Source organism: Nyctereutes procyonoides, unplaced genomic scaffold (genome assembly GCF_905146905.1).
Source record: "Nyctereutes procyonoides isolate TBG_1078 unplaced genomic scaffold, NYPRO_anot_genome, whole genome shotgun sequence".
Taxonomy (NCBI): Eukaryota; Metazoa; Chordata; class Mammalia; order Carnivora; family Canidae; genus Nyctereutes; species Nyctereutes procyonoides.
The window spans coordinates 77,639,651-77,655,302 of NW_026575140.1; the positions used below are offsets into that span (position 1 = coordinate 77,639,651).

A 15,652-nucleotide genomic window follows, 5' to 3' on the forward strand; every position below is an offset into this window, starting at 1 on the left:
AAAGCACTTTGTGTGCAGCTGAAATCTTACTGGCCAGGTATGAACTGAAGCATTTTATTTAAGGGCAACGTAGTCCCTTTGTATGCATTAAAATGATCTCATTTTGTCTCCGCTGACATCATAAGCCAAAACATCAAGTCATATATAATTTCCAATGTACATAGTGAACACTCAAAATACCTGTTGATAAATGAAGAAATTGGAATGAACTTCCTATTTCTTATCTGAGATGATGGCGATGAGAGCCGTGAACTGAATATGTGCTCTGAGTTCTGTTATTTCATTTATATAAATTACCTTTTTATCCCAAGTTTATTGTCTTCATTCTAAAGGTGGAACCACAGAAATATGGCTCAGAAAAGTCAAATGTTTTTCTCAAAGTATCCTAATAAGTGGCAAAATTTCAGACTTGAACAGTGGCTTGTGTGGCTTCAACACCTGTGATTTTTGCCTTGGCTCTTTCATGATGAGTCACTCTCCTATCTCTGTGACTTTTTTTTTTTCCTTAACAACCGATAATAAGCATATTCAAAAAGTTGATCTAAGTGTCTGCAATGATGACTTCAAACTCAAGTCCTGGCTCCATACTGATGGGTCATCTACTTAATAATATCAGAAGGGCAGTGCAGATTAATGAGTCACTTATGGATCCTTATCTGAAAGGGATCCCAAGTCTGAGAACGTTGACCACAAGGAGTTTTTCTTGCAGTGATTCTCAGAGTCGTGGTAGGCATTGGAACTGGTCTGTTCACTTTAAGATTCTTTTACCTTTGTGCCTCTGAGCAGATCACCATACATCTTCTCCAAAGATTTTTCATTGTGGCTGGTTACAGTAATTTGAATTCGGTGAATTGTCATCTCTGGTTCCACGGGTGTCCTCTTGGTGTCTTTAAAAGCTTGTTCCTGGAGGCATCCGGGTGTCTCAGGGCTTAAGCATCTGCCTTTGCCTCAGGCCATGGTCCTGGGATTCAGTCCCACATCCGGCTCCCCATGAGGATCCTGCTTCTCCCTGTACCTATGTCTCTGCCTCTCTCTGTGTCTTTCATGAATAAATAAATAAAATCTTAAAAAAAAAAAAAAAAAAAAAAAGCTTGTTCCTTGGCCAGAGGGAACAATGGTGAGTCAGGAGCAAGAGTGGGGCATCCAGAGCTCTGCTATAGCTGAAAACCACATCTTCCTCAAAGAAGTGTACTTCCTCTGTGACACTTTCAGCATTATTTTTTAAAAGATTTATTTATTTATTTGAGAGGGAGAGGGAGAGAGACAATTCCAAGCAGACTCCCAGATGAACATGGAGCCCCACACAGGGGCTCCATCACACAACCCTGAGATCATGACCTGAGCTGAAATCAAGAGCCAGATGGTTAACCAACAGAGCTACCCAGGTGCCCCAACACTTTTAACATTATAATGCCCCAATTGTTACTATCTCCACAAACCTCCAAGATCACTGAAAAGTGAGAGGCAGATCCTCTGTCCTTAGTTTGTGGATGGGCATGCTAAGATCCACAGAGGCTCAAGGTCAAGTAAGGAGACAGAAAACACAATCCCCTGCTTTTTTCTCACTACCTCTTCATGTGTCTCACGCTATCTTACCCATAGTTTTTTTAGCTAAGTGAATTGGATCCATGGACCCTTTAAGTTCCAGAACACATTTTCTAAAGTCCATAATCTCACATCTTTGATAGTTTATTAATCACCTTTCTCATATACAATGCTTTAAAAAGCCAATTCCCCATCTCCTGGAAGGTAGGAATGTAATACTATTTTCTGAAGACGTTCTCAATCCCATGGGAAGCTGAGTCCAATTTATCAGCCTTTTGATGTCAAATTTCAATCAGGTATTTCCTTGTAATGTGAAAAAATCTAAACAAATTCAAATTTGTGCTTATGAACTTGTATATTCTAATATTATCTGATCAAAAACCATATTCAGTAGGATGAAAATCCCCTAGATTTCACTGTATTTTTGAGAATGAAGTTTCTATTAACTAGTCATGACTTACCCCTATTCACACACACGCAAAAAAATGGCCCCTTTTGTCAGTAGTCTGTGTTAAATGATCCTTCTGTGGCCAAGGGGAAGAGCCAAAGAGGACAGTCCTATTAAGGAAACAGAACAGTAGAATGATGATGTATAGCTCTGCCCTCAAAAAGACTGATCTTCAAAGCCAGGTAAATATGAAGCCCCAGCTGGCTGAGTGAATCAAGATGAAAGTATAGTTATTAGAAGAAACATAGCTTCATTTCAATTCTCCAAAGCAAAAAAATCTGTAATTCATACAAAGCTCTGTGATGGGGTCAACTCCATGGAATGAATAAATGAATGAATGGTCATTCAGTCATTCAACAAGTATGCCTGCTGTTTTCAAGGTACTGTTGTCATGTTACAAAGGGAAATCCTTTGTGAAATGCTCCATTGTAAGTACAAGTTATATATAAATAGCCACTTTGATTGAACTTTGCTCCTAGGCACTTCAGTACTTGTAAACCCATACAACCTGCTGAAGGAACACACTCCTAGGCAAGTCAGAGTTGGTGAAATACTAGTATGGTAACAGTCCCTCTAGTACAGACCTCAGAAAGAATTTTAACACATATATAAGCACACAATCAAGATAATGAAGATAAGCCAACCTCTTTTAAATGAATGGCTAAGATTATAGGCTACTTAGAAGAAATATTTTGAGATAAAGACAAGTCTAGTTGTTGCTCCAGCTATGTAGCTCCAGCTTATGGTCCAGGACCCTGTAAAAATGTATTTTTTAAAAAAGGATATTCATTCTGGTTTGGTTTACTAAAATTAATTCTGGAGCTGGTTTTTCAGAAGTCAATCTTCTTAGGATGAGGAATACCCTAGAAATACAATAGATTCTGTAACACTCATATAGTTACTGTGCTTTTTTTTTAATGTTTTTTTATCCTAAGTATTTTCCATGTGTGATCCATGATCATGGAATTCCTGAGGGCAACATTAAAGCTAATTTTTTTGAGACTTCTTATCTTCTAGAATTTTCTTAGTGCTTAGGATTAAATGAACTCTTACAGAAAGTCAAAAATCTAAGTCAATGGCCTCATCAATGGGAACACTTCTGTGGAATGGTAAAAGGTTACCATGATACCAAAAACTAAGGCCATGTGTCTGTTGGAGAGCTACCAACTCACATGAGCCAGAGTTGGTAATTTTTTGGTAGATCCAGCCTGATCCTCCTGGCACCTCCATGAAGACTGTAGGGCTTTGTAGAGAACTCTTAGAACATTACTGACCTAGCCTACCTCCTCATTTCGCAGAGAAAGAAACCAAGGCCAAGAAAGACAAAAATGCCTTGTTCAACATCACATAGCCAGTTATTGCTGAGTTTCCTGATTCCCAAGATAGCACCTTTCCTCACACCAGATTCCTCTTAATTTCAGAGCCCACTGCAGTCTTCCTACAGCAAAAATTTACTCTCTATTTCAGGCAACCAGAGCAGGCCAGGTTGGGTCTGAGCCACCCAAGGCCATTTGTCAGTGCCAGTCTCCCACCAGGCAATGCCAACCCCAGCATCTGGTCCTGGTCCCTAGGACTTATGCTCTCATAATTAAAGAGCTGGCATATATAAACAAACCATAACCTGAGCACCACATGGTCAGTAAGTAGAGGTCAAACATGGATAAGGGCTGACTCCCAAGGTGAAAAGGAGCCAGCTCCCTAATTTCCAGTCTTGTTTGTCTCTGGTGAGAGGTACATAAATATTGCAATTGCTACAAAGAGCCTTTATAACTCTCTCAACCCCAAATACTCCTCAATCCCACAGCAAGTTAAACAAAACTCAATGCTATTCCACTTTGGCTAGGTGAGACTGTGTCTAGGCCAGGGGGTTGGAATTACTTTCAGGTTTGAGTTAGGGCTTTATTACTCAGGGAGACATGCTGGGGGCAGCATGGAGAGAAAACTCTTTGTGGCTCTTGGTGGAACACCACAACAACCTGATAGGCTCAGACTACATATGATTAAATAGGACATGACCAGCTCTCTTCCTGAGACAGGTGCCATTCCTAAGAGGCCCTACCCAGACAAGATCTGAAAGGTCTTGGAGCATAATCTGAGATGGTACCATTTTCCCAATTGCTGCAGTCAGGGTTGTGGTCATTTAGTTGCATCAACAAGTTGTTCATCTCTCTTTGTGAAAAAATCTAAAGATAGACTACTCAAATTGGGGTCCATACATCTGCCTTACTGGGGGGCTTTGTTAAACAGGTGAGATCCCAAACCTTGCTCCAGAACCACTGAATCAGAAGCTGTAGTTTAGTAGGATCTCCAGGTTATTGGTGGGCACTTTAAATTTGAGAAGGACTGGTCAAGAGATGAAGACTAGGACTCTTTGGGTTCACCACTAGCTCCATCTATACAATTTCAGTTAGTGAACCTCCTTGGGTTTTCTGTGCATTTAAATGGAGAAAGAAAGGACCCCAGTGAAATCCAAAACTTCCCTTTTGGCTCCAGCTGTTTTATCAATCCCATTTTTCCTCTCTCATGGCTACTAAGGCAGAATTTGCTTTGGCTCACCAGTAAGGACCTGAAGGAGAATTATGCATTGTGGACTGTGATAACCAGCAGTAAATATATTTGGCATTAAGTACTTCTCCTTCACTTCTAGACATCCAGCCGGCTACCAAGTCCATTTGATTTTACCTCTTAAATGATATTTTAAATTTATTTATTTCAAGTATAATTAACATACAGTGTTATATTAATTTCAGATATATGTACCCTTATGATTATGGCAGCACTATTTACAATAGTCAAGATATTGAAGCAACCTAAGTATCCATTAAGAGATAAATAGATAAGGGATCCCTGGGTGGCGCAGCGGTTTAGCGCCTGCCTTTGGCCCAGGGCGTGATCCTGAAGACCCGGGATCAAATCCCACGTTGGGCTCTCGGTGCATGGAGACTGCTTCTCCCTCTGCCTATGTCTCTGCCTCTCTCTCTCTCTCTCACTGTGTGCCTATCATAAATAAATAAAATTTTTTAAAAAAAGAGATAAATAGATAGGAAAATGTGGTATATATACACAATGGAATACTACTCAACCATTAAAATAAATAAAATCTTACCATTTGCAACCTCATGGACATTCCTAAATGATTTTTTTTCAATCCTCCTTTCTATGCCCCTGCTTCATCTCAGGTCCTTATTATATGCAACATCGACATTAAAATAGTCTCTCAACTGCACACCTGGTCTCCCAGTGGAGTATTTTGCTCTCATCCATTGCATCCTTTAAACTGTCATCAGAAAGAACATTCTTGAAGGCAAATCTGATCATATTGTCTTCCCGTTTAAAGTCCTCTAATGATTTTCAATAATTCAATACTTTCAAGTTTTTAGTGTAAGGTTTATGGGGATAGCGCTTTTCTTTACCCACCCACCACTATTTCTCCCACTTTCCTACTTTTCCACCAACTTCCTAATACACGTGTTTCATCCCTCTCCTGTTTTCCCAGGCTGTCTCTTTGTTGTGAATACCTTTTCTTTTGCTGCCAAATAAACTCTTTCTTTTTTTAAGACCTTGTATAGACAGCCCCAAGTTTGTCATGGTTCAGCTTATAATGGTTTGACTTTATGACAGTCTGAAAGGGATTTACATTCAGTAGAAACCATACATGGAATCTTGAATTTGAATCTTTTTCCTCGTTAGCACTATGTGGTATGATCCCCTCTGGTACTACTGGGTAGAAGCAGCCAGCCACAGCTCCCAGTCAGCCTCAGGATCACCAGGGTCAACAACAAATACACCGACAAGTGTTTCATACCCATATAACCATGCTGTTTTTCACTTTCAGTACAATATTCAATAAGTTACATGAGATTTTCAACACTTCATTATAAAATGGGCTTCACATTAAATGATTTTGCCCAACTGTAGGCTAATATAAGTGTTCTGAGCATGTTTAAGGTAGGCTAGGCTAAGCTACAATGCTTGGTGAGTTAGGTATATTAAATACATTTTAAACTTACAGTAGATTTACTGGGATGTAACCCCATTAAAAGTCAAGGAAGGGGAGGCTGGTGGTGTAGTCAGTTAAGCATCAGATTCTTGGTTTCCGCTCAGGTAACGATCTCAGGATCATGAAATGGAGCTGCAAGTTGGGTTCCACACTCAGTGGGGAGTCTGCCTAAAAGACTCTTTCCCTCTCCCACTATCCCCCACCCCCATGCTCTCTCTTGTTCTCAAATAAACAAATAAATCTAAAAAGAAGTGGAGAAAGATCTGGAGTTCTTTTTATCCCACTATCAGCTCTTCTTGACCATGACTCTCAATCACTGAGTAGAGTTAATCATCCCTGGATCCCATTAACATCTCATGGTTGCTCAATTAGCAGCACTTTCACTGAACTATGCTTGCTAACTTGTCTTTATCCTTGCACCAGTTTATGACACCTTGGAGTCAGGAACCATGTCACATTCTTCTTTTGTATCCTGAGTATCAAGTACCATTGCCAACATATAATAGGCATTCAGTGAATGTTTGACGAATGAAATAATTAGGGTCACTGTGTGAAGTAGGTACCACATTATCCCTGGGAACTGTGAAAAATACCCAGCAACCACAGATCTAGTGGAAATATTTGCAATGGATTAATCTTTGAGATTCAACAATGATGGATACTAAGTAATAGAATTGATAATAATAGTGAAAATTACCTATGTTAGTTAGCTCTGTCACTACCCTAAAAGGAAATGATCTACCTCATATCATTTATTAAATACCTAATCACCTGTGCCATCTAATAATCAGAAGAATTATAGCCTAAGGCACAACCAAACCTTACCTTCTGGGGACTGTCAGTCTATGATAGTTAACATGGACACTATCCACTCTCCCAGATGGTCAGAGAACTCTTTCCCTGGGGGCCTGATGGTGTGGTCAGGAGGAAAGGAAGTCAAGAGGTTAGGTCAATTAAACAGTTCTAGAAACTGGGTCTTAACCTCTGCTACCCTATTTCCCCACATTGGGGTTCTTGGGATCCTCTGCTTCAAGCCCAGCTCAGTTAGTCTCCAAGATCAACTTGGGATCCAAGCAGGGGAGATTTCAGGAACTCCAACTCAGCATTCTTCATCAGATGTTAAACTACATTTGCACCCTGTCTTCCACCTTGCCTTCCTATTCCCTGCTCCTAAGGCCCAGAATCCACCTTATACTCTGGTTTCTGCTGGTGAAAACAACAATAATGCTATTTCACACATTAATTCAACTTTACTATGTGCCAAACACCATTCAGGGTACTTTATGTATATTAAACAAATTTAATGTTCACAACAAACCAATTTACTGAGTACTGAATTGTCTCCATTATAGATGAGGGAAACACAGAAAAGTTTCCATATATTGTTTGCTTGTTGGTGTTTCTTGATCATGTTCTAATTACTGCAGAATTCCATGAAGTTAACTACTTTGAGTTGCCTTACCCTTCAGATATTATGCTCTGAACTTTGCAGCTGGATCTGCACAGCCTTTGTCGCCATGCCACATGTTTCCTGCCACCTCCCAGTCTGGCCATCCTATTACAGATTAATTTGCCCATTCCAGCCCTGTCCTGAAGAGGACAGCAAAAGACAGACATCAGGTCATTTATTTTCCACTCTATTTAATATGGATACTTAATTAATGCTCATAGAAAGAATTAAACTCAGGGTATGTAATACGAATAAAACACCAAGTGATGACAGGCATCCACACCACATAATGTCTGACTTAGAGGAAAAGGAAAGACGAGGTGTCATTATTAAGAATGCAGCACATTGCAGATATTCTCCTAGACAGCCATCCAGGCTCCATTTACTTTTTTTGTAATGAGACACAGGATGTCCATTAGCAGACTGAAGGATCTACACACCATAAGAAACAAACCATTGCTGCTCCATCACCTGGGAAAGAGAACCATGGAAGCACCTGGAACAGATTCAGGATTTTGTTCCTCACAAGACTTCCCAATGGAGTGCACATTCATTGACTCTCACATTTGCATAGTTCAGATAATAACAGCTCTCTGTTTCATGCCCAGCGGTGAGGTCAATGTCACAAGAAGCTATTTAGCAACAATTCCCCTTTTAGGCAGTTCTGTGATCAGATAAAAGAGAAGACTTGTGAAAGAAGGAACACAAGCCATCTGGTACCCAAGCTTGGAGCTCTAAAGCAGACTGCATTTCCAGACACACACATAAACATGGGGTGGGTTCCTCTGGAGAACTTTGAGAAACACAGATTAGATTTCGTTGTCTTGGTCTAGATCTCTCTATCAGAACCTGCCAGCCAGATATAAATACATATATATATAAATAAATGTAATGCATATGAACAAATATACATATAAATATGAAGCATATATAGCTAAAATTGAGATAAAATAGTTAAAATTTGAAAAAGATATTTAGATACATATTACTGATTAGGAAATATTGCTAAAATTATCATCTTGGAAAAGCAAGAACACTAATAGCATATATATTTTCTCCTCTAATAATACCAAGAAATGTAAATGATATACCAATAAATTAAGCCAGAAAAAATTAGGACTACAGGGAGTATCCTTAAATATAAAAGAATCTGGTCATGCTAAAATGGGTTCAGAAAAATCTCCTCAATGATGACTGTTCCTCAAAGAGATTTCATTTGAAAAAAAGAAGGAAGAAAATAATGTACAGTAGCCCTCATGGAAGAAAAACACATATTAAAACTTCTTAAATAACAAGAGATAAATTAAGAGTATGATACGAGTTTTAGAAAAGATTCATGGCAAGGTTTTGGATTATAGTCCACTCACTGGTACATTTAAATTGTGATTTGATTTACAAATATTTGATGAGCATAATTTGAGGAGGGATAGAGTCATCTATTTACTCTCTAAAAATAAACTGATGCCTGAACCGTGTCAAAATCTGCAAAGGTGAATTTTCCAAAGTCACAACATTGAACCGATTAATCTCATTTGCCCATCAACTTCGCTCCCCACCGCTCCCCCACCCCCGTGTCGATGACAGCAGTTGCTTTAAACCAGAGACATCATCTAAGACAAAGCTCCAATCATGTGATGGATTGTGCAGGTCTTATACAAGCAGGTCCTGCACAAAACTGCAGGAGTTTTGGGTCTTTTTTAACCAAGACAGGTCATTAAAAGAAATGAAAAGATGTCTTCTAGAGGCTTAATTAAGGAAGTTAATTCTAGGCCCCATCATAGGCCCATTAACCTTTCTCTGTTCCTAAAATATCTTATGTAATGTCAAAAAGAAGCAAAGATGGGAAAAGGAGCTGTGTAATTAAACCTACTTAACCTTAAAATGGAAATGTGTCAAGGGATAGAAGCAATTGGTTTGAAGCTGCTAACCTGTATTTACGACCCCAAAACCCAGAACCCATATGCCTCGTCTTGCTATGCTTGACTCACATTCTCTTTGCTAGGGGCTGGACAACTTGGCTGGTGAATTTACGTACTGTGTCTGACCTGAACCATAAGTCAGTTCTCAAAATGCTGGAAGGGCAGCACTATTCTGGTACAGGGAACAAATAGCTTGCTGGTTTCTATACAGATTTCTTGCCACACAAACATTCTTCTGAAGTTCTTCAAGGAGATGGTTTTCCCTGACCCAGGGATACCTTTCTTCCCCATCCCATGAGAGCATGGCCAACCTGGCCATGGAATTTGGTTCAAGATCCCAGAGAACCTGATGTATGATTTTTTTTTCTATGACGGTACATTGTTACCAGAATGCCGATGTCTAGCTTGGTATAAAAGGGCAGAGGCATAGCAAGAACCTGGCTACCTTCTTGACCCCGGCAGAAGCTTGAGTGTTACTGGTGGGTTTCTACCTCATTGGGAAACCACTACAGGGCCAGGGAAGGGAGAGTACAATTTTTTTTTTAACATTTCAAGTTTTTATTTAAATTCCATTTCGAAAATAAAATAAATTCCATTTCATTAACATATACTGTAATATTAGTTTCAGGAGAATTTAGCGGCTTCTGTTGCACTTAGTCACCTAGCTTGCTCTGAGTTCTGTGCCTGGGGCTGTAGGGAGAGGGCCATTCTCAACCAATCCAAAACCTATCTGAAATGCTCCAAGTTCCAGAACTTAACATAAACAGTCAAGCCTCTATTAAATGCCAGCAGATTATGCACACTACAGATTATTCATGATGACTTTGTATTCTCCAGGGGCCTGTCAGTACATGTTCTCATATCAGGATTGACACACAATACAGGACACCTATATTTTTATTTCTAAATCTGGCAACCCTACCTGATATCCAACTGGTAATCATCATGCAACACCATAAAACAGGACATTATAGAGAAAACTTGGAATCAGCCCTATTGCCTCATTTTACATGTGAGGAAACCCAGACTTCCCCAGAGATTTTTGGCATGTGGTGGGTGGTCGGCTTATTCTTAAGACTCCTAGTGAGTCAGAGGCAGTGTTTGGACCAGAATTTAGTCTGTTTTATGCCCATTTTATTCCCCACCACCCAAACTGTTTACCTGATAACAATGCAATATTTTTATTATTGTTATTGTGTTGTTGAACTAGGCTTTCCAAAAAATCTGACATTTCTTAAACATTATCCTCTGTTAAGTAATGTTCATGCTCTGCCCTAAACCTTATAGCTTTTAAATTAGGTGCTAAGGAAAATAAAAATTTTAATTTTTTAATATGAGCAAAAAGCCTCAAAATAATTCTTTCCAAACCCAAGAATAAAGATGTTCTTGTATAGGTACTATTTTTAAATATTGGATGACTGTACCTCTCCTTCAGTTAATGATCAATGCTGGTGTTCCAGGCAAAGATCATGAACATAGTTGAATCTCAGCCAAACATTAGATCACTCTGTTCTGCAAAATCTGTGAGAGAGACTATTCAAATCCAGTTAGAACCTGCTTTGTAGGGATGCCTGGGTGGCTCAGTGGTTGAGGATCTGCCTTTGGTTCAGGTCATGATCCCGGGGTCCTGGGATCAGGTCCCACATTGGGCTCCCCATGGGGAGCCTGCTTCTCCCTCTGCCTATGTCTCTGCCTCTCTCCTTCTCTCTGTGTCTTTCATGAATAGATAAATAAAATCAAAAAAAAAAAAGAACCTGCTTTGTACCTTCAGTCACTATCATTCCAGAATCTTCTTTAAACACTTCCGCTAGGAGATGTGGTATGAAAATCCATTATGTATTAAAAAGTTTCTCATTCACTAACAAAGACATGAATGAAAGAAATAGCCTTGGCTATGTTCAAGATAAATCTGTTCCTCTGTGACTATCCCATGCTACTGTGAATATTATACATCCGAGTGCCCTTCTTATTTGCGATACGATTTCCTCAGGTCTTTCTCTTAGAAATAACTAATTTTGCACTTCATTGCAAAATATAGTCTTGGACTTTGAAATAACACAGGTATCATATACTAATATAAATGAGTTCACTCTAGGGCTTATACAGAGTGTAAGTATATTAATCCAATTGAAAATTCAAATTTTATTCATATCTTTAAAGAGTTCCTATTTTCAGATGATCAGTATTATCAACAGAATTGTGCCCTCCCAAAATTCATATGCTGAAGCCCTAACCCCCTGTTTGACTGAATTTGGAGATAAGGCCTTTAAAAAGGTAGAGGTAGCTCAGTTGGTAAGTGTCCAACTCTTGACTTCAGCTCAGGTGGTGATTTCAAGGTCTTGAGATGGAGCCTCCAGTCAGGCTCCACACTGGGCATGGGGCCTGCTTAGGATTCTCTCAATATTTCTCTCTGCCTCTCCCCACCAATAAGCATGCACATGTGTGCCTCACCCACTCTCCTAAATGAACAAATAGGTACAGGTAAATGAATTCAGAGAAGTGGGGCCCTAATTCACTATGACTTGTGTCCTTATAGAAAGAGGAGAAGACACCAGGGATGCATATGTGCAGAGAAAAGGCCATGTAAGGACACGCCAAGGGGGTGGCTCTCTGCAAACCAGCGAGCAAAGCTGAAGGAATCCAACCCTACCAGCATCTTGATCTTGGACTTCCAGCTTCCAGAACTGTGAGGGAATCAATTTCTATTGGTTAAGCCCCACAGTATGCAGCATTTTGTTATGGAGGCCCCAGCTGACTAACATCATCAGAATTACTCTTGTGAGCATTAACCAAATAATTATTGGAGTGTAAGAAAAAAGAAAGCAAGAATTCTATCTTGTTCACTGTGAAATTCATACATCTAGCACCTAGCACACAAAGGGTCCTGAATAAACAGCTGACAAAATAAAAGAACAAACAAATGAATGGATTTAAATCCATGCCCCAACAATAAAGCAGTACCAGCCATACGATGTAACCACCGTGTGAGAGCAGAAAAGCAGAGGATTCAGAGCCAGATGGACTGCTTTCATTCTTCTCTACCTGCGACCCTGGGGGAAGTTTTATAACTTTTTAAACCTTAGTTCTTGTCTATAAATTGACAATAGTAATGTTTTTATCATGTAGTTGTGGTGGAAATTAATTGGGATAATGCATCTGGCATATAATAAGCACATAGAAAGTGACAGGTGCTACGATGATGATTTAATGATGATTGACCTTCCATGTTTTCATTCATTTATTCATTCAACAACTGTTTTTTGAGGAAGCCCCTTCTTGCACCCAGCATTGTTCTGGGCATTGAGAATAAAAAGAGTAACGACACAGTGTCTTAGCTCAAATGTGCCTTACATTCTAGACAGCAGAGTCAAAGATAATGGTAAATAATAAAATAATTTCAGAGAGTGGTAAGTGCCACAAAGAAAATAAAGCAGAATAATATGATGATGACTGTGTATGCAATCTCTCTGAGGAGACATTTGAGGCTGAGTTCTGAGTGATGAGAAGTCAACCTGGAGAGTGTTTGGGGGAGGAACGTTCAAGAGTGAACAGCTGATACAAAAGGCTGCAGGAGGAATGGCTTCAGCATCTTCAGGGAACAGAAGGCCAATGTGGCTACAGTGCAGTGAGCAACGTGGAGAAAGATGCAAGATGAAGTAGGAGAAATTAGCTGCCGTCAAATTATATAAAGGACCTATAGACCAGGGTGAGCTGTTTGGATTTTTTCGGAATGTAATGGAAAATCATTGTAGATTTTCAAGCAGGGGTATGAAAAGGAGTTGATTTTATGCTAGTAAACAATGCTCTGTTGAGGCACTTAGGTGGCTCAGTCGGTTAAGCATCTGACTCTTGATTTTGGCTCAAATCATGATCCCAATATTGTAAGATCAGCTCAGAGTTAGGATCCACGCTGGATATAGAACCTGCTTAAGATTCTCTCTCTCTCTCTCTCTCTCTGCCCTTCCCCCCTCCCTAAAATATAAGATTAAATACATAAATAAAGATAAAAACAATACTCTGCTGCTGTCAGGGCCAAAGGTGGTGGAAAGGCACAAATGGATGTAGGAGGCTGCTCAGGGTCATATTTAGTAGTCTGGGAGAGAGCATTGGCTTGGTCTATGGTGGTGGTTAGAGGTGGATAATAGACGAATGGAGACTATCATGAAGGCAGATGGGTGGAACCTCAGACGGGTTGAATGTGAGCCCCGATGAATGAGAAGGTCAAGGATGATCCCTAGGATTCAGTTTAAAGAAGCGAGTGAGATGGTGCCATCTATTGAGATTGCTTGTGGGTAGGAAGAGGTGGGAAAGTCAATGGAGATGACACTGACTGTGACTTTGTCTCTCTTTATCAATAATGTTGATGCAGCTTTATGGCCTAGCCAGCAGTAGCCTGTCTCTTAAGAAAAATCACTGGAGCTTAGTTGCCAATATTGCAGATTAATTATCAATTCATTGATCATTGCTAAGCCTCACACTTTAAGTAGTTGTGTGAGAAATGATCTGGGTGAAGCTTGAGTTTGTCATTACACTCCTATTCCAGGCCTTGGTTTTCTTCCCTATGGAATGAAGCTTTTCTTGTGTGTTTATTTTGGGGTATTTTCCAACTGAACCACATCACCTCTCCTCACTCTGGAGAAGCAAAACCAGAGCAGGGGAATCCCCTAGGAGCCACAAGGACGGAAGAGCAGATAATGGTCAATACTTGTACATTGTGCTCCTTGTATAGACTGCAGAGTTCTTGCTCTCACTGGCTACCTCCTTGCTACTTCTCCTTTCCCTCTCAGGCATCAAGTTCACTGCATCATCTCCTTCGCATATGGTTGCCAGTGGCTGGCTTTAATTAGAGCATGGTACTGAGCATCATTACAATGTCGGCGGTGTTAAATTTCAGTGTACTCAGATACCATGAGCTAAAGTCACAGCTCATGACAGCCACAGGGAAGCTAGTGTTGAACTAAACTGGGAGATAATTAAAACAGGCAGGAGCAGAGATTGTTCATACTGGCCTCTCCTGCACTCCGACCCAACCACCCCCCTTTTGGTGTCATATCTTTCTTCCTTTGTCGTATTCATTTTCTTTCCAGCAGAGGTTACTCTGAAGTGGGCACCTAACAAGGATGACAATGTTATGAGCAAGAAAAAAAAGCAACCAGAAGTACAAAATATTTGTCCTGAGAAGCTGCTTCTTATGGCTTTAAAATTATTGAGAAATAAAACCAGAATGAATTACCCAGGTAAAGTATGCCTCTCTAGCTCAAAGATTTCATTAGGCTTTATACTGTGTCTACATGAGGGTAAGCAGAGTTTTCTTTCCATTATACTAAGGAGAGAGAAGAGAGGCACAAGTAGTAGCTAACTGAAAATCACTGACTAATAGTTTTGGAATTTACTTAGTGAAAATGCATTGATCTTACACAGTCAACAGGCACATTCTTTGTCCCTTCTTCTGAAAACCATCCCCCACCTTAATTAACCACCGTCACCTAAGTTTCAGAAAGTACAAAGGGCTTTGATTGGCAAACAGAAAATTTGCCTCTATGTGGCTTGAATAGATCAGTTAGTCTTGTTAGAAATCAAGGAAAGGCAGGATTCTAGGAAATGCCATTGTGAGCTATTAAGTCAAGATGGCAAATAGATGACTTAACATAAGGCCCCAAAATCTGGGAAATCTGGAAAACTGCCCTGAAATACATGGACAATCCCACTTCCAGACTGAAATAGTTTTAGACAAAAGTTAAGTTCTAAGAAGAAAATCAATCAGGTGTGATGATAGAGGAATAAGTAAAGGGAGAGGATGGCCAGGAGAGGTTAAATTTAAAATGAAGTGTGGAAAATGAGGAGGAGACAGGCTAAGAGCCAGAAAGGGAAAGAAAACAACAGGTGCAAAACCTCCTGGTCTAGGAAAGAGCTTGGCATGTTCTAGAAAGTGTCAGAAAGCCAGGGAAGGCTGAACAATGGTGACGAGGTGGATAGGAGGCCGGAATGAGGTTGGGGAGTTTAGCACATGTGTAGCAGCCATATAACACATGGTATTTAAGGCAGAGGAAGGAGTTTAAATGTTTTCTAAGTAGAATTGGAAGTCATTAAAAGACTAAAGCACAGGAAGGACAGGAGTTCGTTTTGTTTTGCTTTGTTCTGCTTTGCTTTTTAAAGATCTTTCTAGATACTATCTAGGGAATGGCTTGTCAAGGGGTGTGGAAGGGCAGAATAGCAGCAGGGAAATAGATTAGGGAACCATTGCAGGTACCTGACCAGGAGACAATGAGGATTTGGGGTAAGATGGTGCA

The 15,652-nt window shown here is 40.0% G+C and overlaps 1 pseudogene; it reads right to left on the minus strand.

Moving 5' to 3' along the window:
* Window positions 1-541: 541 nt before the first annotated feature.
* Window positions 542-15,652, minus strand: part of LOC129496938 (40S ribosomal protein S20-like) — an 82,730-nt pseudogene continuing 67,619 nt past the window's right edge.